This window comes from Magnolia sinica, chromosome 9, assembly GCF_029962835.1.
Source record: "Magnolia sinica isolate HGM2019 chromosome 9, MsV1, whole genome shotgun sequence".
Lineage (NCBI taxonomy): Eukaryota > Viridiplantae > Streptophyta > Magnoliopsida > Magnoliales > Magnoliaceae > Magnolia > Magnolia sinica.
Window position 1 is genome coordinate 7,070,499 of NC_080581.1, and position 26,047 is coordinate 7,096,545.

A 26,047-nucleotide genomic window follows, 5' to 3' on the forward strand; every position below is an offset into this window, starting at 1 on the left:
TTATACATGCCGAAGGTAGAAATAGATCTACAACAAGACAACATCTTTCGAACGAGGTGCATTGTAAGCCAAGGAGTGTAATATGATCATTGATGTCAGGAAGAGTGAGAATCTCATGTCAAAAATAATGGTGGAAAAGCTGCAACTGAAAATAGAAAAGCATCCATCTCCGTATACGATTGGATGGATTAAGGAGGTCAAGAAAACAGAGGTAACCGAATAATGCACTGTCTCATTTTCAATTGGTAAAAATTATAATAATCAAGTACTTTGTTACATAATCAACATGGAAGTTTGTCATATGTTACTTGGTCGACCATGGCAAAATAATATTGATGTTATTACTACGCCTATAGGTCAAGATAACGTATTTAAATTTACTAACGATGATAGAAAGATTGACTTCCTCCCTATGAGAACGGAGAACCAACCCAAGACTTCTAAAGTTGAGGAACAATCTCTCATACCCAAACAGGATTTCATAAAATAATTTGAGAAAACATGAGATGGAAGTGCATTAGTAGAAAAGGAAAAATATATGGAGCCTATGAACATCCCGGAGGATTTAGAACCAATGTTGCAAGAGTTCAAGGTAGTTGTGCTTGATGAACTCCCTAACAAATTGCCTCTCATGCAATATATAAAAAACCACATTGATCTTGTCTCAAGGGCAAGTCTATCTAAATGCCCACATTATTAAAAAGAATATGAGATCTTAAAGGCATAAGTGAAGGAACTAATCGATACTAGTCAAGGAAAGCATGAGTACATGTATTATGTCAACTCAATGCCAAGTACAAGAAAATGGCTAATAAACATCGGCATCAAAGTTATCTTAGAATCATGAGCCAAGTTCCTCGAGTAACTTGAGGACAAGTTTTTTTCAAGTTGAGGGGTTTGATGTAGAACGTTTCATAGATACATTCCTAGCATGGTTGGACCAAAAGAAGGCGGACCGTAAATTGATCATAACTTTTGATCCAGGTATCGTTACGGCGCACCGGACCGAGTATCAAGAACCGAAGCAGCATGAGAACTCGAGGATGAGTTCTTTCGAAGTGGAGGGGACTAATATACAGTAGGTCGCAAACACTTTCATGTCCAAGATGGATCAAAGAAGGCCCAATTAGAGGCAGAAGTTATCAAGACTGTCAGAACCTTAAAACAGACATATCTCGCAAACCGGAATGAGTTACTCGACGTACCATTTATGATTTTGGGGTACAACGAGCTAATTTAGCTAACAAACCTGGCTATATTCCACGTTACCCACGCCAAATTTGCGAGATTCCATCATATTGATGGTCAAATTCTTTGTTTATTTCCGTTTTTACTATTTTTAGTAAGTTTTAATTTGATTATAACTCTTCATCCGTTAGGTTTTAGGAGTTGTGTCCAACATGAAAAGTGTTTATAAAAATTAAGAGAATAACGTGATTAAGCCACATAGGAAACTTAATATAAATAGTAAATTTACTATTTATAGTAAGTTACAAATTTTAGGGAGTTTTAGTTATAGTTTAATTCCTAAACTTATTCCAAATCTTGGTATCCCTATTTAAAGGGTTGTAGACTCATTTATTTCAGTTATTAATATTCAATAAATTTATTTTGAACTTTCTAGAATTATTTCTAGTTTCTATTTTTTCTCATGGATTCAAGAAGTCTCTATGAGGAGTCCAGAGAAGCTTTGTGGATTCGAAGTAGTTACCCCCTAGGAAGATGGTGATCGACCTCATCACATTCATTCCTACATCAGATTTAAAGCAATTGATATAAAAGCTTTATGCTTAAACATTATTGCCAATGTAGGGCCTATAAGACTGAAATTGTATAATGTACGATCGTCAATGCATCAATCATAGATATCATAAAAATGAATCTTAAACGCATACCTAAATAGGGGTAGATTTTTTGGATGTGAATCAATGAACTTGGCCTTTTGCACCTTACACCATTTTAAAAACTCTTTCCAATGGTACTTAGGAGCTTTTTGTACATGCGAGGGAAGGGATACCTATATTCCTCCCTCAAGAGTCTCCACACTGGGTAGAGTTCATGTTCAATTAAAGTATTATGTATATATAATACAGTATGGGCATACTACCCCATTACATATCTAAACCAATCACAACTATTGTGAGGTTACCAGTACGCTTAATCTAAATATCCAATGGTCGAATTATTTAAGTCATTGATCATATATATGAAGCCCACCTAATAGAATTGACCATACTGATCAATTAAAGAAAATAAAATATTAAAAAAACAATTATTTAAAACTTATGAATACTCACTAGATTTTACAAAACACTATCATTGAATAATATGATTAACACTTCTTACATCCCGTCCATCGAGACCATTAATGTTTGATTATGATAGTCATCACAATATTTAGTGTTTTTTTTATTTTTATTTTTATTTTTATGAGAGACAAATTACAGTCACTAATACCAACAACTTTAATGACATATATCATGAACATAAAAGTATAGTAGAAAGATTATATGCCTAATAGAAGTCTAATAAGGCTTACCCTAAAAATCATGCATGTCGAATTGTTAGATTGGTCAATTTAGTATCACATAGAGAAATGACTCTTAGATTTCAAAATTTGTGTTGTGGCTCAAATTTATCTTCCTTATTAGTTACCCATGGGGCTATGGAACCAAATTTAATTAAGGAATGATGTCATCTTACCACCTAATGCCACATGCATTTTACTTTGAGCAAACTTCTTACGCCCATCTCCATGAATTGCAATTTCATGTTTTAATGCTACACATGTATACTAAGTCCTGAATGCCCATCGCATATATAGATCCCAGCATGTGGATGTCCTTATTTAAATATTAGATCAAAATGACATCAAATGGAATTTCCACCATTCATTAAATGAAGTTGCATAGGGTTAATAGTGGTTAACGGGCTACATCCATAAGGGGCAGAGTTAGGGGAGAGACAATCAATACTAGAGTTAGGGGAGAGAGAAAGTCAGCAGCGCTCAAGATTTCTATAAATAAAAATAAGTTATTCATGGACTTTTGTCAGTGAAACTTAAGCCACATTTTAAATTCTTAAAATATGCCTTTTAACTTTAAATGTCTAAACATGTACTTAAATGTTAAGGTGCACCCATTTGGTGTATGCTCTGTAACTTGCTGGAATTTCGGATCCTGTCACATTAGAAACTCATGGTTGCCTAGTCCTCCTACATGTTATTCTACACATCACTATATCTCCTCTTAATCCCCTTTCCTTTTTAGGCTATCTCTGGACGTATACTCTGTGGCTTGCTGAAATTTTTTATCCTATTACATAAAAGTTCAAGTATGGCTAGTTCTATTTTTCATCTTCTAGAAAATCATTAACCACATGAAGTAGAGGTTGTACACCAGTATAGGCAGAAAGGGTGCCTAACACCTTCCCTTTTTGTAACCGAGGTCACTTACTTGGAATCCTAAGTCATATATTAGGAGTCACTTTTAAGTGAGAGTCTCTAGATTCTTTAGCTTGCATATATTTTGCAGGGTATAACCAACTGCGGAATTTTGAGCTAATTGGCTAGTGACGACTCCAAATTAACTACACCACTAATACGAGTTAGCCCACATGCCTAAAAGTAAAGAAAAAACGCATAGGCGCTATTTCCAGCATTCACAAGAACCAACTTGGAGTTGGTTGTGCCTTTTCCCTTACCATATGCAGGAGTGTAATTGTGTCATAGATATGGGATCTTAATATAAGTCCTTAAACACTCATATTGGTGATCGAAGTTCAAGTCAATAATCTAGGAGCCCACTAGCCAAGACCGTGATCATGTGATTAGAGACTTGAGTGCACACATTAATTGATCAATTCTTAGACCTTAGGATGTGAGGGTCTTGGATCTTTACTAGACAATTTTGGCTTATTTTACAAGATTTTATAGATGCTATTGAAAGTGGGTGATGTTAGGTACGCCCATCAAGGTTAATTGATTCTTACATTGACAAAAAAGAATCCAATGGTTTTACCATCATACTTATTTAGGGTTGGAACTAGTTGGATAAGAAAGTCATGCATGAAGTAATTTTTTTGGTAGGCTCAACACTTAAAAGGTTTTAATTGAGTTTTAAAAGTTTTTCAACTATTAAAGGTTTATTTTAACCGTTAAAATACTTTGATTACACTAGATGATAATCTGATGGCCTAGATTTGATAGTCCACTTGATGATCAGTATGTGATTTAAATCATAGGTGGATGGCCTTGATAGTAGAGGGATTAGATAATGACTATGTGCATGACAAATGCAATTTTACAAATTTCCTTCACATTAGGGTAAATTGAACTGTGTAAGCTAGAAGAACACCATAATAAGGGCCTATTTGTTAAATTTGTAGTTTGAAGCTTGAACATGAAATCTGAATCCGAAGTCTGAATCTGAAGTTTGAAAACCTGTTTGGTAACTATCTAAAAGAACTGCAAAAGTCTGAAAATTAAGTATAGAATTTGAAACAATCAGTTTGTTAACAAACGTCTAAAATGTCTAAAATATGTTAATTTAACATATTTGACCCTTTCTAATGCTTGGAGAGGTGGGAGGGATCTATGACTGTGGGGCCCACCATGATTTATGTGCCTTATATTCACATCGTCCATCCATTTTGAAAACTCATTTTAGGGTATGATCCAAAAAATGAAGCACATCCAAATGTCAAGTGGACCATAATACAGGAAACAATGTTTGTGGGAAATTTACCCCGTTCAATAGTTTTGTATGCTCATTTTAGGACAAGAAATTAAATAATAATAATAATAATTGATGTAGGTCCAAAACTCAAGTGAGCCTTATCACAGGAAATAGTGGGAATTGGGTGCCTATGTTGAAAACTTCTTTGGACTGGGGAAGGCTCTAATCAAACTGATAAATGTGTTTTCCCTTTATCTAGTTTGTGTGGCCCTATGAAGAGGTTGGATGGCAAATAAACTTCACAGTGGACCGTAGGAAAGTTTCAACGATAGTCATTCAATTCCCGTTACTTTTTCTAAGTTTGTCCACATGAGCTTTGAATGTGTTTATTTTTTGGGCTCATGCTCTGAAATTAATGATTTGGAAAATTTGATGGATGGTGTGGATCTATCACATAAATCATTATGGGACTACGATAAGTTTTTACATGTTTGGGTCATGTATTGCCCAATTAGAAAGAGAAAATCTACGACAAATTAGGTAATTTTGGAAGTAAAGTTATTTTAAGAGTAATATGCATGGGACAATTCCTTAACGGCAAAAATAAAAAATAAAAAATTCTTAAATTATTAAGAAGCGTCCTGGTGTCGGGCGTTTTTAAGTGTTAACAAACAAGACCTACGTCTCGTGGTAGACTGGGTGAAAGATACTTCGTTTCAAAACTGTGGTCGCACCGTATCCCTAGCAGGGATGGCTAACAGTGAAGTGTGATCTGACCGTGGGTGTACTAGCAAGCTAACAAAAAAACAAAAAAAAAGGTCTCTACCAACCTCCTTGGGGAAAAAGAAAACGAAACTGATCATATCTAATCGAACCAAGTAGATCATGCCATGTGTCAACTGGGAGACCGGGCCACGTCCAGAAAGAATACAGAGATCTTGGAGATACTCCATGTGTCGTTTTCTACCACCTACTCTTTACTGGGAAATAAATCTTCGAAAATTTGAAAATCTCGTGATAGAACCAAACAATAGCATCGCAATAATATCTCGAGATTTTTAAAAATCTCTTATGTTTTAATTTTTCCCCATTTTACTTTTTTTTTTAAAAAAAAAAACAAAAATCATTTAAAAGGCTAAATAAATCATTTACATTTTTATATAAAATTAAATGATTTATTAATTGATAGAGAATATCTTTAGAATTTAATTTGGACTGGTTTTTCTGATAATATCACGAGAAAACATCAAATCTAAAATCACCCGTAAATCACCGACACTACATTAGTACAGTGACTTTTGAAACTCTCCGGTCTCCACCCAACGAACTTTCTTGGAGAAAGGGATTGGTACTCTGGCCAGTTTTATGGTTGATACTCAGGCACTTAGAAATTACTTTAAAAATTACATACGTGGAATAAAAATAATTCAAATCCAAAATAGACAGCGTTTAGATACATCATGAACAAAAGATTAGGCTTATTTGATAACTGAGTGTCCGATCGGTGGACATTTTATTGGACGGTTAAACATGAAAGTCATCAACATTCTGTTTCTAGGATCATTCAACAATCTGATGTTAGGATTGTGACTAAGTAAAAGTGAATCCCACAATTAGTAGGTTGTAAGCTAACCGACGACTTTTCTCGTATCTACAAGATAATCGAGAGTCATGTACTATCATATTATCAAATAAATTGTCCTTTTATGGCAGAATCTTACTGTGACTCTCTCCAATCAAATCTAAATTATGAACAGAGAATTTAGATATATCATGAACCAAAAATTAGGTTTATTTGATAATTGAATATTAGATTGGTGGACATTTTACTCGCAGTTAAAAATTGATGTAGAGCGGGTCACGGATAGTTTCCCGCCAAGATGGACCAAAAGAGGCTTGATTGCAAGCGGAAGTGATTCGGACCAGGACCTTAAATCAGGCGTATCTCGCAAATCAAAATGAGTTATTCGACATATCATATTTGATTATGGGGTAAGACGAGCTAATTTAGCCACCCAACCTAACTATTTTGGATTGCCTACATTGAATTTGCGAAATACCACCAGACCGATAGTCAAAATCTTGTTTTAATTTCATTTTTACTATTTCTAATAAGTTGTCATTTGAATATAACTCTTTATCCATTAAGCTTTAGGAGTTGTGCCCAACATGAAAAATGCTTAAAATAATTAGGGGAATGTCATTATTCGGTCAAATATGACACTTACTATTTTGGCCAAAAATCATACGCACTGTAGAGATCGTGACCACCTATAAATAGTAAGTTTACTATTTATAGCAAGTTGTAAATTGTAGGAGTTGTAGTTTGATTCCCAAACTTCTCCCATGACTTAATATTCCTATTTAAAGGGTTGTCAACTAATTTATTTCATTCATCAATCAAATTATAAATTTCCTCTAAGGAAAATGGTGCTCGACACCATGTCCTTCCTGTGCGGAAAATGAAAGTGACTGATGTTTATGTTTCAAAAAACAAGTGTCCACAAATATAGGACCATTTAGGTTAGCTACCCCCCGAGGGATCGATACCAAGACCTCAAGTGTTGAAACGAGATCTCCACTCAGTCTGCCAGTTGAGCTATTTGGGTGTACATGAATCTTAATGTGCCTCTATTAAGCTAGGAAGAATTTGAATGAAGTTAGTAAGATTCTGTCAAATCCAATCGTCTGCGGTCATCACTGCCATTCTGGTGATGCATGTAAGATATTTTGAAAATCACATTGATTGAGAAATCGTTCTCATTTAATTGGGTTTGCAAGGGCAAATTGGATGATTATTATTATCTTTTTTATTTTAATTTTGAACTATGCAGCATCTACAATTGGATCAACGATTTGATATGGTTCAGATTCCCGTGAAGCAATTCATGTATGGTTTAAAATGGTGGTGAAATATGGACCCATCTTCCTTTAAAAAACGTGACGACATTGATGCTAGTTCACCACCACTTTCAAGATGCGGCTTATGCTCCCTAATTGTGCAAGTATGTATTGTTATCCGGACCATCCAAATTGTGGCATGCACTTCGGATGAGGACCATCTAAAATGCATGATTAAATGGTATTGAATCATTGATTGCATTAGGTTCCCAATGTTTATGCGTCTAGAAATACCGTGGTATTTTGGTCATTCAATCCCATGCTCCGGACTAGAAATACCATGGAAATTTGTGCCTGGTGAGCCATTAAATTGTAATCAACATATCATATTTCACAACTGATGCCCCTTTCCTGTATGCATATGCAATTCAATTGTCATGTGTAAATGGTGCATAGATGAATATACAAATTTTGACCTTATCGATTAAATCGACTCTAATCGAAATTAAGTCAAATCAACATGAGTTAGATTCGATCTATTTTTAACAAATCGAATCGAAAAATTGATTTTTTTAAAATAATTAATAATTTAATGTCCAATTAAGTCTTTTGGACAAGTCTCAACCAATCATTGGCTATCTCCTGATCAATAAGGGAAAGATGTCCATTGATTAGTTGATCTAATCACCCGTGATCCACTTATTCAAAACTACGTAAATTTTGGATAAATGCCATCATCCAATCAGTGCGGCCCACCAGACGGTCATATCGATCTAATAACCTGAATATCAATGTAGTCTGATCCCAAAAATTGGATAAATGGTCTAGATCAGATCGAATCTCACACCTTTGGGTGCTCCAACATGATAGACATTACATGATTCGTTATCTATAATTTCCTTAAATCGATATGACCCATATAATTGTCCGATCGACCTGAAATTTTGAGTCCCAAAATATTTAGTCCTTAGAAATACGATGATCGGTGTGGATCTAATCACACGCATTAGGATAGCCTGGTACGATTTTATGTGCCAAGGCACACTTGTGCTTGCGCAAAGAATTGTAACTTTCTGGTATATAATTTAATCACACCAATTCAATGAATGAAGGATTAGCCTGATCTTCATTATATCAATATGGTAGAAACAACTTCAATTACTAAAAATAAAAGAAGATCCATCAATCCACCAGTCATCAATGTGATTTATCAGATGATCGGATTTGACTCAATCCTTCGGATCCTTGCACATTTCAATCTCAAAAAAAGGATGGACTGTAAGGATCACCTACCTTAAGTTATTAAGGACCAACGTAATTCTCTACCCAAATTCGCAAAAGTAATTGCATAGAGAAGTAGTGCTTATGTATTATATATGTCGAATAGATTGATGCAACGAATGTGCGGCTAATCTAACCCATTCATTGCATAGATCCATCAAAACAACCTTAATTTAGGATAAAAGCAAGGTAAAGAGAATTGATCTACCAACTTGATTAGCTAGGCTTAAGGTTTCATCAAAGATTCTCTCTCTCTCTCTCTCTCTCTCTCTCTCTCTCTCTTAATTTGTAGGATGTTTGTTTTGTTTCTTTGAGTTAGAGTAGAACTCTCTACAAATGTCTCCTTAAGAAGGAAAGTCATTAGAAAATAAGAGATACAAGGGAGGGATGAGAGATAAGAGGGAGAGTTTCGACCTCCAAAATTTAATTTGAATTTAAATTAAATTCCAATTTTATTTATTTATATTTCTAAATGTGTGGTTCTCACTAACTTGATGTATGTGCCTTACATGCACGTCATCCATCAGTTTTCACAACTCATTATAGAGCATGATGCCAAAAATGAAGTGGACCCAAATCTTAATGGGATGAAACAGTGATGACTGACCATTAAAAACTTCCTACCTACCACAAAAGTTTTGGACCAAGCTGATATTTGGGGATAATGATACCCACAGTTGCAACCTTTCTAAACCACTATAATATGTTTATTTGTCAATTGGGAAAAGCACTAATGTCAGCCCAATTCAAAAATTTTGTGGCCTCTAAGAAGTTTTCAATAGTGGGCGTTCAATCACCACAATTACCTGTGGTGTCTGGTGTGGTCCACTTGAGCTTCAAATCTGCTTCATTTCTTGCATCCCATAAATATAAGTCGAAAAAAATGGGATGGATTGCATCGTTGATATAAAGGTACACTGGTTTTATATTTCATGAGTTTTTCACATTCATCACCCTTCCTTTTACCATAAGGCCAAACAACACTCTCTCTTTTTGAATATTACCAAATAACTTGTTCCCTTTTGTATTTAAACATACAGCACCCTGTGCTTAACTTCCATGAGGTTGGAGAAACCAATGACTATTAGATCTTTCTAATAGCATAAACTATTTTTTTCCTTTCATTCTTACTCATAAAGATAAGAGAGAGATTTTCATTTTGCCCTATAAAATTAAAAAATTATGAAAAAGGTTATCCGTGGCATATTGATGATTTTGATCCACTATTTTGACGGTCTAGATCAAATGTCATTGATGGACCACCATTAAATGGTGCAAATCTTATACTCATGATGGAGCTGTTGTAATTAAATAATTTAAATTTTAACTAAAATAAAATTTTATTATTTTATTTGGTTAATTTCAAATTTAATAATCAATGGTCTTTTTTAACGGTTAACTCTAATAAATTAAGTACATAACACATTTGTAACAGAGGAAATGAGCTAACCAACCAGACTCTTGGCCTAGGCACGCGGTCCACATTAATCCGATAAGCTTAGCAATCTTTGCTTGTCCATAGAATTTGGCCCACCTGCTAGAACCGTCCAATTATGCCACCAAGAGCACTCCTAATTAGGGTATACATTGTGAATAGACCTATGGGTAGCAAGTAGGGCTATCATTGGGCTGGACCTATGTTTTTCCAAGCCTGGTCCACATTGTAAATCCTAGGGATGAGCCTGGCCTGGGCCCATGATGGGCAAAGTAATAGACCCAAGCAGGCTCAAGTCATTATGTAGGATCTGAGCGGTTCATTAGTTGTGCCCCCATCATGGACAACAAATGTCAAAATTACCCTTGAAACCCTAAACAGGCTTAATGAACTGGGCTTGGGCTGGAATGAAGAGCTCCTGATGAAATTGGGCCGGGCCATGGGCTTATGTTTTACACCCATCTGTATGTTACTGGTCTAGATCGAAAAGCCCGATGCCCTAGTGGCATCAAGCAGCCTGAGTGTTCTACGGCCAGATTGCGAACTACTTGGGCCGGGCCCATTGCTAGCTCTAGCCATGGATGACATGCCACTAGGAACATATTTGCTCGCAAGCCTCTTCCATAGAGGCTCCTTCTGCCCCACCTTGTAACGATCCAATCCGTTCATGTAACTGTCCCCACCATAAATTGTTCATATGGAAAGAACCCCACTTATCAGAGATCATCACCTTTGATGCCCAGGTGTGTGACGTGTTTCCATATGGACCATATGCTATAAGATCTAGTTGAACGGTCTAGATCATCGGATACTGGAGCAAAAAGTTCATCTGCTGTCGATTTTTCATCTTTCCAAACATAAACACACACAGGTGTTTATCCCGCACGTGTACAAAATCAGGGGCGTTCAAATGGTGCAGACTTGTCTTGGATAGGGAGTCACACCAAATTTCAGGCCAATGACATATGATTTAGACATGCAACCCATCCATTGTGTGTGTCCCACTTGGATGGGGGGTCAGACCAAATTTCAGGTTCCAAAAACTTAGATGTTTTAGGCATTGTTTTCCTTAGTTTTAGATGGTGTGGCCCACTGAGTTTCGGATAGGGTTGATTTTTGGTACATACATAACCTACAGATGACCTACCAAATGTAAGGCATGGATGTCCATCAAAGATCACGGTGGGGCCCATAGAGCTGGACCTCATGGGAAGCTTCCATGAGGTTGACCTGGTATAGTACATTTTCATATATATGATCATGATTGCATGGAAAATAATTTTTGTGATTAGAATTGTCCATGTCACGGGCTCTCTGCCATCTACAGTTTTTTATTAGATTATCAATGCACGGGGAATAGTGTTCATTATCAGATCGGACCTAGGCCCACGTGATGAGTGGTCTAATATCTTTTGACTGGTCTCTCCAAACATCACTAATTAATTAATTATTCATTTATTAATGATGATTGTATATTTTAATTTGCTATTGGTATTTTAACAATCAGAAGTATTATTTTAATGTTGTTATTTAGAGCTGGGCATGGGACGACTTGTCTGGGCAAACTCGACTCGTTCAACTTGTTCAGATATGACTCGATCCAAATTGAGTGAGTAAGTCGATCCGAATCGAGTTGACTTCGTCCAGTCTAAACTTAAACCGATTCGAGTTTGAGTCACCCAATAACTCGACTCGACTCGACTTGAATTCCAACTCGGTACTAAATTGACTCGATTCGAAACTTGACTCATATGTGTGTGTGTGTGTGTGTGTGTGTGTGTGTGTGTGTAACTTAGATATGACGTTTTAGATCTGAGATGTGTAACTGATAAAGAGGCTACAATTTTGGCAAGTGAATCTAAGTTTTGAGTTGTGATTGAAGCATGTGGATACCCACTGCACCCGACTGGACTCGGTGCCGACTTGACCCGACTCGGTACTTGTGACCGGGTTGGATTTGGTCTGGATTAATCCAGGCCAGACCCGGACTCAGATCGAGTCAGGCATGAAGGACTCGGTACCGAGTTCGGCCATGACTATTTCAAAACTGGATAATTCGGTACGACTCGACTCGATGCCCAACTCCATTATTATTATTATTTTTTTTTATGGCTGAATGTTTAATTTTATGTATTAATTTATTGACCAAATGAATTATGTGAACTCAACTCATATTATTTTAGAGTATTCAGAAACTTGGGTTGAATCTAAGATTGGGCATAAGCCTAACCTAACCTCCCGAAGTTGCACCCTACTTACAAGTTACAACTATCTTCTATCAAAAGAGTAATTTAAATGCTTCATCTCCTGCATGCGCCGCATTTGCGGGTTTGTGTGCTTTGATGTGCAATGTTGCTAATGGCAAATCCTTAGCCCACAGATGCTTGTTGGAGAAGGATGGAGTGCGTACTCGACCTAATAATCTCTTGAAAGTTAGTGGGCTCTCTCTGACAAGCCTTTGCAAGCCAATAAAATAATGCCACGTAGGTTCCTCACTAAATTCAGTGTCACTGGGAAACACCTAATCAGCTCGCCTCGTTCCCTCCAAAATTATGGTCCCGTCGTTCTTGTGACATGCTAGAGAAAGAGCCCTCACCTATTTCTGAAGGAGCCCATGATTCACCGCCTCATAGATACGTGAGAATGAATGGCACACATCCAAAATTCAATCAGATCATAGTAAGTTTTATGGCAAGAAATCAGGCCTCTTAAGTGAATGCTTTGAGAGGATCCTTACTCTTGCGCCGGTGGTAGACTCTCAGGAGTTTCAACCCCCGGTCAAGGGTTCGAGTATCCATATGTGGTGAAATTCCACTGGTGTGAGCGTGTGGGGTGTATGTGCGTGTGTAAAAAAAAAAAAGTTAATGCTTTGAGATAATCTTAGCCATTGGTACAAGTTCTAACATGTGACGTTGGTTGGCAGAGAAAAACTAATGAGGCCCATTTTATTATGGCACCTAAAACACACGGCTCTCACATATATTTCCATGATTAACCTGAATATTTGCAATTTAATTCGATTGTGTTATCCAAACACGGCCTTAAGAAGCAAAACATGATCTAGATACACACCACATCAGTATCCTGAGAGCTGCTCTGAGAGCAAAGTGGGGCCGAGCTTGGGTGGGTCCCACCTTGATGTGTATGTGAAATCTGCTCGATGCATCACCTATTTTAGGCATAGGGACAAAAATAGGCTGGTCTGTGATTCAGGTGGGACATATGAGTTGAAATAGTGTATAAGGGACACCCACCCTCCATACCATTGCCTTTGGCGCTGCTTACTGAATTACAGGCCACTCTGATTTTTGGGCCCAGGGCCTAAGTGTGATGACACACCAGATGGCTAGAGTGAATTTCACATACACATCAGAATGGCCCATCAGGTGGGCTCATATTTTAAACCAGTAGAAACGAAATTTTCAGGTTGGGCAAGATGCCCGGTTGTAGAATATTTTCCTGCTCATGAAAACCATGACTACAGTAGTTCTAGCCATAGAACACAAACATCCCATGAAATGTAGGAAACCTCAACAGAACTGTTCTAATACAAACCGGCCTCAAAACTCCTGTTCAAGATTACAACTGGGAACAGACCAGTGGCTTTAAGTACAAACAGATAAAGATAAGAAGCTCAAATCCAAGCCAATGCCCAAAAAAAAAAAAAAAAAAAAGAAAAAAGAAAAAAAAGACAGTAATACATTGAAGAATTATCGATTACAGAAGCACCAACATAATAGAACAACAACATCAGTAAACTTGCAGGGCAATGCCGTCTGCTATAGAACAACAAAATGAACTTCCTCACCTTCTCTACTCTCCAGCATTGATGCGAGCACACCAAACAGCTTCCTAGCTGCATTTTATTGCAACTCACTCGGTTTTTCCCGAATGAATGCAAAAGGAGAATCCTCTTCTTAGTGATTCTTCTACCTCTCGTTATAGCTTGAGGAATGCAAACTCTTCAATGGCCGGTATCTCACCAATCTTCTTGAGGGTCTCCTTGTCAGGTTCCTCATCAACACCAATGGCCATAATAGCTTGCTCCCACCGCGCCGTCCGACCCACACTCATGAAGTTCACATTCACATTCTTCTCTGCAAGGATGTTCCCGACTCGCCCGATCAAGCCGGGCTGGTCGAACTGTCTGCAAAGTATCACATTCCCTTCAAGGCTCACGTCCACACTGAAAGGCCCCACACGGGTGAGGTGCGGAACCCTGTCCTTCACCTTGCCCTCCACTCTGATTTAACCGGATTCGGATAAGGCGCTGGCGAACTTCGACTCCACGTTTGCAATGAGGACCTGGATGGAGTCGAGAGGATACTCGGGAGACCCGTCAACAACTGTCCGCTCCTCGCTGATCCGAAGACCCCTCTCCTTTGCTGTGAAGTCGGCATTGACCAGCTTGACAAACACGCTCGATATCGGTTATAATCCGTAGCCATAGGGATCCCCCAGCTTTATTAAAAAGCCGAAAAACAGGGGCATTTTCGACCTTTGGCAAGTCGTCCGTACAGCTGGGGCTTATTCTTGTAAGGGAAAATGAGGTGGGATTCATCTCGTAAATGGGCCATGAATGGGTCGTACAGTCGTAAATTTCTCTTCTTCGAGAAAGGGATTGGTACTCTGGCCAGTTTTATGGTTGATACTCATGCACTTAAAAATAACTTTAAAAATTACATACGTGGAATAAAAATAATGTAAATCCAAAATAGACAGCGTTTAGATATATCATGAACAAGAGATTAGGCTTATTTGATAACTGAGTATCCGATTGGTGGACATTTTATTGGACGGTTAAACATGAAAGTCATCAACATTCTGTTTCTAGGATCATTCAACAATCTGATGTTAGGATTGTGACTAAGTAACAATGAATCCCACAATTAGTAGGTTGTAAGTTAACGGACGACTTTTCTTGTATTTACAAGAGCCTAAGTATCGGGAGTCGTGCACTATCAGATTATCAAATAAATTGTCCTTTTATGGCACGTGAATCTTAACGTGACTATCTCCAATCAAATCTAAATTATGAACCGAGATTTTAGATATATCATTAACCAAAAATTAGGTTTATTTGATAATTGAATATCAGATTGGTGGACATTTTACTAGCCGTTAAAAATTAATGTAGATTAGGTCACAGATAATTTCCTGGCCAAGATGGACTAGAAGAGGCTTGATTGCAAGCAAAAGTGATTCAGACTAGGACCTTAAATTAGGCGTATCTCGCAAACTGAAATGAGTTATTCGACATGCCATATATGATTATGGGATAGGACGAGCTAATTTAGCTACTCAACCTAGCTATTTTGGGTTGCGTACATTGAATTTGCGAAATACCATTAAACTGATAGTCAAAATCTTGTTTTAATTTTGTTTTTACTATTTATAATAAGTTTTTGTTTAAATATAACTCTTCATCCGCTGAGCTTTAGGAGTTGTGCCCAACATGAAAAGTGCTTAAAGTAATTAGGAAAATGTCATTATTCGGTTAAATATGACACTTACTATTTTTGGCCAAAAATCATATGCACTGGTAGAGATCACGACCATCTATAAATAGTAAGTTTACCATTAATGGTAAGTCGTGATTTCTAGGAGTTGTAGTTTGATTATGAAACTTCTCCCGTGACTTAATATTCCAATTTAAAGGGTTATCAACTAGTTTATTTCATTCATCAATCAAACTATGAATTTTCTAAAATTTATTTTTATTTTTTTCATCAAAGATTTGAGATTTCTCCTTGAGAAGTTTGGAGAAATTTCTTGGAATTGGAACATTTATCCCCCGAGGAAAGGGTGCTCGACCCCATGTCCTTCCTGTGCCAAAAATGAAAGTGACCAATGTTTATGTTTCAAAAAACAAGTGTCCACGAATATAGGATTATTCAATGGTCTGATCTTTGCATTGTGACTAAGTAACAGTGACTCCCACAATTTAGGTGGTTTAGTGTAAGTTTACGGATAACTTTTGTTGTAATTTTGAGTGAGTATAATATCATTTTTATACACCCCAGGTTAGCTACCCCCGCTAGGGATTGATACCAAGAACTCTAAGCGTTGAAACGAGGAATCTCCACTCAGTCCACCAGTTGAGCTATGCATGTGGGTGTACAGGAATCTTAATGTGCCTCTATTAATCTAGGAAGAATTTGAATGGCGTTAGTAAGATTCTGTCAAATCCAATCCTCTGCGGTCATCACCGCCGTTCAGGTGATGGATGTAAGATATTTTGAAAATCAAATTGATTGAGAAATCGTTCTCATTTAATTGGGTGTGCAAGGGCAAATTGGATGATTATTATTAACTTCTTATTTTAATTTTGAATTATGCAGCATCTACAATTGGGTCAACGATTTGAATGGTTCAGATTCACGTGGAGCAATTCATGTATGGTTTAAAATGGTGGTGAAATATGGACCCATCTTCCTTTAAAAAACGTGACGACATTGATGCTAGTTCACCACCACTTTCAAGATGCGGCTTATGCTCCCTAATTGTGCAAGAATGTATTGTTATCCAGACCATCCAAAATGTGGCATGCACTTCGGATGAGGACCATCTAAAATGCATGATTAAATGGTATCGATTGCATTAGGTGCACAATGTTTCTGCGTCTAGAAATACCATGGCATTTTGGTCATTCAATCCCATGCTTAGGTCTAGAAATACCATGGAAATTTGTGTTTGGTGAACCATGAAATTGTAATCAACATATCATATTTCACAACTGATGCCCATCACCTGTATGCATATGCAATTCAATTGTCATGTGTAAATGCCGCATGGATGTGTATATATATATATATATATATATATATATATATATATATATATATATATATATATATATATATATATATATGACCGGCTGACATAGCAGATTTTGAAATTCAAAAAAAAAAAAAAAACGGGGTAGGTTTTATGGGACATGATGATATGATACTTAATTCAATCCTTTTTATCTTTTCCAAACTCTAGGTGAAATTTACATTGGATCAATTGTAATTTTATGCCATCTAATAGCTAATCTCATGCTCTAAATAAGCTCTTAGGATTTTAAATCAGTCCCATTCATTCTCAATTTCATACCTTTATTTACTACCATTTAAACGCATCTCCCAATTCCTCCCAATTGCCCGCATTTACTCCCATATAAATGACCCTTAAGTGCACTTGTGTGTACAACAGGGTTCATGTACAGCCCACACATGTTAGTATGGTACCCTAGTGCAAGATGAGTTTAACGTTGCAGAAGCTACTATGCAAAGATAATTAGGTGGTCCATTTTAGTTGGTGATCCATATTATTCAAAATAATTTGATGGGTTGGTAAACTTGGGATGATTTTTTTTTTTTTTTTCACTACCGGTTCAAGTAACTGGGGCCCAACTTCTTATTAGAGTGTCCTGATTCTTGGGATAGGAAATCTCCATGGTGGCAGCCTTATTTGATATTGCAATTATTTACCTAGCTAGCATATGTGGTGGTGTGTGTATTAGCTGACTTGTACATTCTTATGAGTTACCCAAAATAAGTCCTTCGCTGCATATAAAACAACATGCTATGGATTTATGCAGGTCATGGATGGCCCATGGGCCAAAGATGCCTAGATGGTTGCATTCTAGCTATATGTTGAAATTTTTGCCATATCTTAGATGATTCGGACTATTAGTTATTCTTGCCCACCAATTGACGGATTGAATTCCTTTTCATTTAATCATTATCATCATGTGAATCCTTACTCATGCCTTGGTGGTAGACTCACAAGAGTTTCAACCCAAGGTCATGGGTTGTTAGTACCAATTGTGTTGAAAAACAAAAAAGAAAATCATCATCATCATCTTAACCTTATTCTAGTTTTGAGTTGGCTACACAAATCTTTTTCTACTATTTCACTTTATCAAAGGCCATAACTTCAATTAAGCTATAAGCCATCAATTATTTTCTCACAATCATTCGTTCTTACTTAATCAAGAACTATTTTTTTGGATGGGGATGGGGTAGTACACCCCCTATCCTAAGGTCCACACAAGCTAAGACTTTGAGAGGCCTACCATTATGTACGGGACTCTTAAAGGAGGTGGATTGTGTCCCATGTTTGTCCGACCAAAGCTGCCACAGATTGAAGCAGATTGGCTAGTGTATCGTACACCAGCTATACAGCTGATGTAGGTACGTGTCGTGCGAAGACCAGCACTGATGTTCCTCGAGCTTTGAGTTGTATGAACAGTTCAAAGGAGATCAAAGTTACATGGCCCCCAAAGTGATGTGTTTATTATATCTACACCGTTAATCTATTTAAGGTCATAAAGACTTGAATGAAGAAGAAAAACAAATTTCATATTGATCTAAAACTTTTGTAACCCCAAAAAGGGTTTCAGTTGTAGAGGTTCAATCCTCCACTGCTTTTTGCAGTGTGGTTCAATTAATGGTTAGATCTATCTTATTTTTTGTCTCAAGACTTAAGACGAGCTTGTCAAATGAATGGACAGTGTGGATATAACACAAACTTCATGATCAAACCCACAAAACTTCCTAACACCAATGCAAGGGCTATATAGCTTAGCTGGTGTGAGGTACACTAGCCTATCTGCTTCCCCGTGGGTCACACCATCATGCATTTGTTTACCGATGTCTTCTATTTATTTTCTCATAATATTTTAAGGTATGAGTTGTACAATGTAGTAGTTGGAACTTTCAAGTGGACCACATCAAGTAGTAAACTTAATTTGCATTAAAAGTAAGATGCGTATTAAATGCAAGAGTCATATATTGTTTTATACATCTGAGCATTGAACCTACTTTATTTTAAAGCTTACACCTTAAAATGATAAGAGAAAAAATGAATAAATGGCAGTAATTAGATATATCTCGGTGGACCCTGCAGGAGCTTTGGTAAGATGACTTATTGTCCAAACACAATCCGATTGGATTCTAAAAGAACTTAAGGCAGTAATATTTAATTAGCTACAACTAAACAAAGCATGTTTGAAAGTTGTTGCTGTAATACATTAGCTGAAGTAGTAATAATACGAACCAAATGTCTTGCACCAAACTCAATAATGTTATCTGTCCTCATCCAATCCGCTTGGGTACTTGATCCACCCAACACGTGAGCTGGACCAATCAAATCTTTCAAATTGGATGGACGCTGAAAATAATGGAAGAGATCAGAGCCATTCATTTAGTAGGTCCAATAGTGAATGGACCATATAAGTAAAACAACATTGTTTTCGTGATCCAAGTCCTTTAATCTCTGCTTACATATCAGCAATATCTTACATTCTGTGAAAAAAGTTCATTGGATGGTGAGGATCCTCTGTTTTGTAGCCAGCCAATGGTTGAGCCTTTGGGACGCACGGTTTGGATCGTCACACACGTATGCAACATTTACGGGAAAACGATTTGAGAGCACGAAAATTCCATGTCTCCAGAGGTGCACGATCTCTTTCCTTGGGTCACTGGGTAAAAGGCAGGTAGTCCTCGGACTACTAAAGTCCTGGTCCGAAGTTTTTCCAGCTTACACGTGGGTCAGTATAAAACCGATCTCAGAAGGTGGGCCTTATGCCCTTATCGTTGATCAATGACGGCTCACCCTTTTCCACGACTACGATCCTAACCGTTGAAAAGGCTGTTCTATAATATACGGTACATGGATCGAATGGATGATATTGTTTGTGGCAACTCACAGTTTTCCCTAGCTGTTCGTGGTGGGACCCACTTCTTTAATGGACCAGATCGTCCGTACTCACGTCCAACAAGCGGACTGTGAATTCATTTTAGTAATCCGCGGACCACGAGATCGGGATTCTGTCTTGGTTGGTGGTTTGTGGAAGAGAAAAACCTTGTTACTCTGGCAGAGTGCGCTGCATGATACACAGTCACTTGGAAATTGGCATACTTTGCATATAAGTAGGTTAAATTACGCCTTCCAATTTACTTATCAGTTTAGATGTATCATGAAAAGAAATAAAAACGTATTTTATTATCCTAATAACAGATTTGTGACATTGATTTGAACGGTGAAAATAGGATGATCTTGTTTAAACAAACGAGTGTCGAAGAATCAATGGTATGGATTGTTTAAACAATCTGATTTTGGTATTGTAACTTAGACACAGAAAATTACACAAATTAGTTGGTTTGATTTGATTTAATATGTACCACGTGTACAAGTTCTCAGTGCCTGCGTATCAAGCGTCGTACGATGCCTCGGTATCATTTAACTCTGCTTGCAAGCAGAAGTCGAACCACTCCCACCTTCGCGGCTACGTTCATTCGCTTGCATTCGCGGTCCCGTACATTTAATTCTATCATACGCACGGTGCGTAGTACGCCTCCACTTGCCAGTGTTCAGTGGCTCGCCGGACTACTTAAATTCCGGGATGGGCTACGTTCATATAACTATTTGTCTGCGTGCGTGTGTGTGGGCCCAGCAGATCTTCTTTACTCCCATAGAGAATGTTGAAAATCATGGTTTAAAAAATAATAAAAATGAAAATTCAAAATTTTGAGATTTTCCCACCAAAATACTTTTTTGAATTTTTAAATTAAAAAGTGCGGTATGTGTGCTTTATCCCACATCGAAAATGTAAAGAAAAGTTTTGTGATTTATATGATATGTTGAGAAGGGTATTCTTACTTGGAGCTTTTTGGAGGAGATGTTCGCACTGGAACACATGCATGCGCGCGCTCGGGCATGGGCACAGGCACAGGCGTGGGCAGTGAGGCAGTGTGGCTGTAGTGGCGCTAGATAGCGCACTTTGCACTTCGTGATTCAGCCTAGTCATAATTTTTATTTTTTCTATTTTTTATTTTCGGTGTATCCAAATGAAGTTTTTTTCTAACAATCTTAAAGCATGATTATGGACACCGAAAGTATTGCATCAATCAAACTGATGAACCAGGATCTGATCCGATTGGACCGATTCGATGGTTCAAATTTCACTAGATGGCAGGACAAGCTGAAATTCCTACTGACCGCTCTGAAGATCTTCCACATCCTGGACCCAACTCTCCAGCCTCTGCCTGAAGCAAAGGACACTGACACACCTGAACAGATCGCTGCTAGGATTAAGCGACAAGAAGATGAACTGCTGTGTTGTAGCCACATCCTCAATGCTCTCTCTGATCGATTGTATGATTTGTACACGGGGACCACATCAGCGAAAGAAATTTGGAGCGCACTGGAATACAAATACAAGGTTGAAGAGGAAGGTATACAGAAATTTCTAATTGCCAGGTATTTCGACTTCACGATGGTAGACAATCTACCGCTGCTTGCCCAAATTCAAGAACTGCAGCTTATTGTAAATAAAATAAAAGCTATAAAAATTGATCTTCCTGAATCCTTTCAAGTCGGAGCTATAATCGCAAACTTGCCTCCGAGCTGGAAAGACTACAGGAAGAAACTACTACATAAATTCGAAGAGTTCACCCTAGAACAAATTCAGAAACATCTTCGCATTGAAGAAGAATCTCGTAACCGAGACAAAAAGGATGACGTTAATGGTGCATCCTCATCCAAGGTGAACGCAGTAGAAAAGACATCCCAAAATAATACCTATGAAAAGGCTGATTCCCTTAAGCCTAACAAAGATCAAGGGAAATTTTAAAAAATCCAAAAGAAGAAAAACGACAAACCTAAGGGAGCTTGCTATGTATGCGGCAAGACCGGGCATTTCGCCTGAGTCTGTAGGGAGCGAAAAAAGCCTAAGAAAGAAGCTAATGCGGTAGACGATGAAATCGTAGCCATGGTCATAGAAGTGAACCTAGTTTAAGAGAAAATCTCTGGTTGTTGATATGATACAGGTGCCACAGTCCATGTATGCAATGATCGATCTGCTTTCAAAACCTATGAAGATGAGACCAATGGTCAAGAGGTTCAAATGGGAAATGAAGGACGATCGAAAGTTGTAGGCAAAAGAACCGTGGAATTACTCTTTACCTCTGGAAAGAAAGTAATTCTGACCAACGTACTGCATGTCCCAGACATAAGAAGGATCTTGTCTCAAGGGATCTCTTAAGCAAGACTGGGATTAGGATTGTGTTTAAATCAGGCAAGCTAATCTTGTCTAAAAATGAAAACTTTGTGGGTAAGGGATACGCTTGTAATGGGATGATCAAACTCTCTTTAAATGAAAAGAATTCTTCTGCTTACATGATTGAGTCTGTAACGCTATGGCATGGTAGACTAGCCCATATCGGCTACAGTACCATAAAACTCATGGTTAAAAACGGCCTAATATCATACAATGATAGTGACAAAGATAAATGTGAAGTATGCATACGGTCTAAAATAATCAAGAAACCATTCCCTAGCATTGAGAGATCATCTCAAATATTAGACCTAGTGCATACTGACATATGTGAACTAAATGACGTTCTTACCCGTAGAGGTAAAAGGTACTTTATAACATTTATAAATGATTGTTCGAGATATGTATATATATATATATATATATATCTGTTAAAATCAAAAGATGAAGCATTTAATGCATTCAAGATCTATAAAATTGAAGTAGAAAATCAATTAGATAAAAATATTAAAATCCTTCGTAGTGACCGAGGAAGAGAATATTTCTCTAATAAATTTTCTAATTATTGTGAAGAACACGGCATAATACATCAGTGCACAACACCTTATACACCACAATAAAATGGTGTAGCAGAGAGAAAAAATAGGACGTTAGTAGAAATGGTCAACTCAATGCTAATACAAGTACAGTTGCCATTAAACTTATGGGGAGAAGCACTGTTGGCTGCATGTCATGTTTTAAACCGAATTCCATCTAAAAAAATCAAGACCTCTCCATACGAAATATGGAAAGGAAGAAAACCACACATAGGGTATCTTAAAGTGTGGGGATGTCTTGTATATTGCAGAACTCTAAAACCTAAAAGAACTAAATTAGGACCAAGAACTATCAAGTGCATCCTTGTAGGATATGCACAACATAGACTTAAACTCCTAGACTTAGACTCCAATGTAATCATAGAGTCTAGAGATGTAGAGTTCTTTGAGAATTCTGTATTCACGGAGAAAAAGAATGCTGAGATTCAATCTCCTAATGAAAATATAAAAGAAATACAAATAGAAGAGAAAACTCCTAGTAAACCTCGTAGGAGTCAAAGAGCAAGAGTAGAAAAGAGTCTTGATCCTGATCAAATAGACTCTCAACGACTCTCTTTTCATCTAGTTGAGGGTGATAGAGAGAAGGTGATTAGGAAAATACCTATGGTTTTGACTATATAAGATAAACCTAAAACCTTCAGTGAAGTTATGTCTTCAAGAGACTCCATTTTTTGGAAAGAAGCCATTAATGATGAAATAGATTCCATAATATCTAACCAAACATGAAAATTGGTAGATCTACCTCTAGGTTCTAAACCAATAGGTTGTAAGTGGGTATTTAAGAAAAAATATCACACAGATGGTACAATTCAAACCTTTAAAGCAAGGTTAGTTGCTAAGGGTTTCCGACAGAAAGAAGGAATTGATTATTTTGACACTTATTCACCAGTAGCTCGAATAACATCGATTAGGATCTTATTCGCTCTTGCATCCATACATCATCTTCATATCCATCAAATGGACGTGAAGACAACATTCCTGAATGGTGATCTCGATGAGGAGGTTTACATGGAGCAACCAGAAGGGTTTGTTCTACCAGGAAATGAAAGAAAAGTATGTAGACTTGTTAAGTCTTTGTATGGATTAAAGCAAGCACCAAAACAGTGGCATGATAAATTTGATTCTAAAGTTCTGTCTTATGGTTTTGAACACAATATTGCTGATAAATGCATATATTCAAAAGTATGTAATGATTATGTTGTAATCATATGCTTGTATATAGATGATATGTTAATAATCAGTAATCAAATAGAAGGTGTAACTGAAACTAAAAAGTTTCTCTCTTCAATTTTCAAAATGAAAGATCTTGGACAAGTGGATACCATATTAGGTATCAAAGTTAAAAAATATAGTGGGAGTTTTGCATTATGCCAGTCTCATTATATTGAGAAAATAATAAACAAGTTTAATCACTTGAAAATTAAAGAGGCAAAGACCCCGTTTGATCCAAGTATCAAGTTAAAAGAAAACAGTGGAAGAGCAGTTGCACAACTAGAGTATGCTAGTGCTATAGGTAGTCTTATGTATGCAATGTAATGCACAAGACCGGATATAGCATACGCTATGAGTAAACTAAGTAGGTTTACAAGTAATCCAAGTATTGAACACTGAAAAACAATTAGTAGAGTTCTAGGTTATCTTAAAGAAACCAAAAAACTAGGGTTATTTTACTCAGAATTTCCAGCAGTGTTGGAAGGATATACCGATGCAAGTTGGATATCGAGTGCAGGGAACAACAAGTCTACTAAAAGGTGGATATTCATCCTAGGAGGTGTAGCTATATCTTGGGGATCCAAGAAATAAACTTACATAACACACTCAACTATGGAATCTGAGTTCATAGCTTTAGCTGCTACAGGCAAAGAGGCTGAGTGATTAATGGATCTTTTTTTAGAAATTCCATTTTATGCGAAGCCTATATTGGTTGTTTCACTTCATTGTGATAGTGAAGCTACTCTAGCAAGAGCCTATAGTGGTACCTATAATGGGAAGTCCAGGCACATAAGTTTGCGACATGACTATGTAAGACAATTAATTCAAGATGAAATCATTATAATCTTATATATAAAATCAAGTAATAACTTGGCTGATCCTTTTACTAAACCTCTAACGAGAGAGGTAGTAAGGACAACATCTAGATGGATGGGGTTGAAACTCTTTACTTAAAGTTTCACCAGTGAAAGAAATCCAACCCTAAATTAGAAAATCTCTAAATATTGGGTTTAATGGGTAACAACGATTCACTGATAAGTAAAAAGTTTCAGCACTAAATAAATTGATAACCTCATCCAGGATGATAGTACTGGCCGTTATAAAGAGGGATGAGTATTGAACTCTTAATGAAATCCAGTCAAACAGGACAAGTGTTTTAAACAGAAACACTGGAAGGATTTCACCTATGTGAACGTAGAAGTGGTGCCGCTTCTTATGAGACTTAGAGTTATCTCGGGATTGTTCATGAAACAGGATAAGCACATGGCCATTAAAAGTGCTAAGCAAGATTATAAAGGAACACCTAACGCATAAGCTATTATGTGTATAGTATTTTTGGTTATATCATAAAGGAATAACTGGTTCAATGCAACAGCAATAAAAAATTTCAAAATAACTTTAAAATGCTTACACTAAGAAAAGATTCAAATCGCAAGATATCTTTCTTTATGCATAATAACTGTTATTATTCTGGCAGAGTTTTCATTATTTTAAAAACCAGGGGGGGATTGTTGAAAATCAGTGGTTTTAAAAATAATAAAAATGAAAATTCAAAATTTTCAAAATTTCAGAATTTTTCCGCTAAAATACTTTTTGAATTTTTTGAATTAAAAAGTGCGGTGTGTGTGCTTTGTCCCACATCAGAAATCCAAAGAATAGTTTTGTGGTTTATATGAGATGTTGAGAAAGGTATTCTTACTTGGAGCTTTTTGGAGGAGATGAAACACGGGTTACGTGTTCCAGTGCGAAGCATTAGAACACACGCACGCACACATGCGTGCGCGCACTCGCGCTCGGGCTCAAGCACGGGCATGGGCGTGGGCGAGGGCGAGGGCGTGGGCAGTGAGGTAGTGTGGCTGTAGTGGCGCTAGATGGCGCACTTTGCACTTCGCACACGCACATCATGTCGCAGAGTGGTCACTCCCTCGCGACCTTATGCGAACTAGCGCGAGACGGTGCG

General features: G+C 37.2%; 1 pseudogene; it reads right to left on the bottom strand.

Annotated features, from left to right (window-relative positions):
• Positions 1-13,800: 13,800 nt before the first annotated feature.
• Positions 13,801-14,661, bottom strand: LOC131256367 (D-3-phosphoglycerate dehydrogenase 1, chloroplastic-like; annotated as a pseudogene).
• Between the last annotated feature and the right edge of the window lie 11,386 nt (positions 14,662-26,047).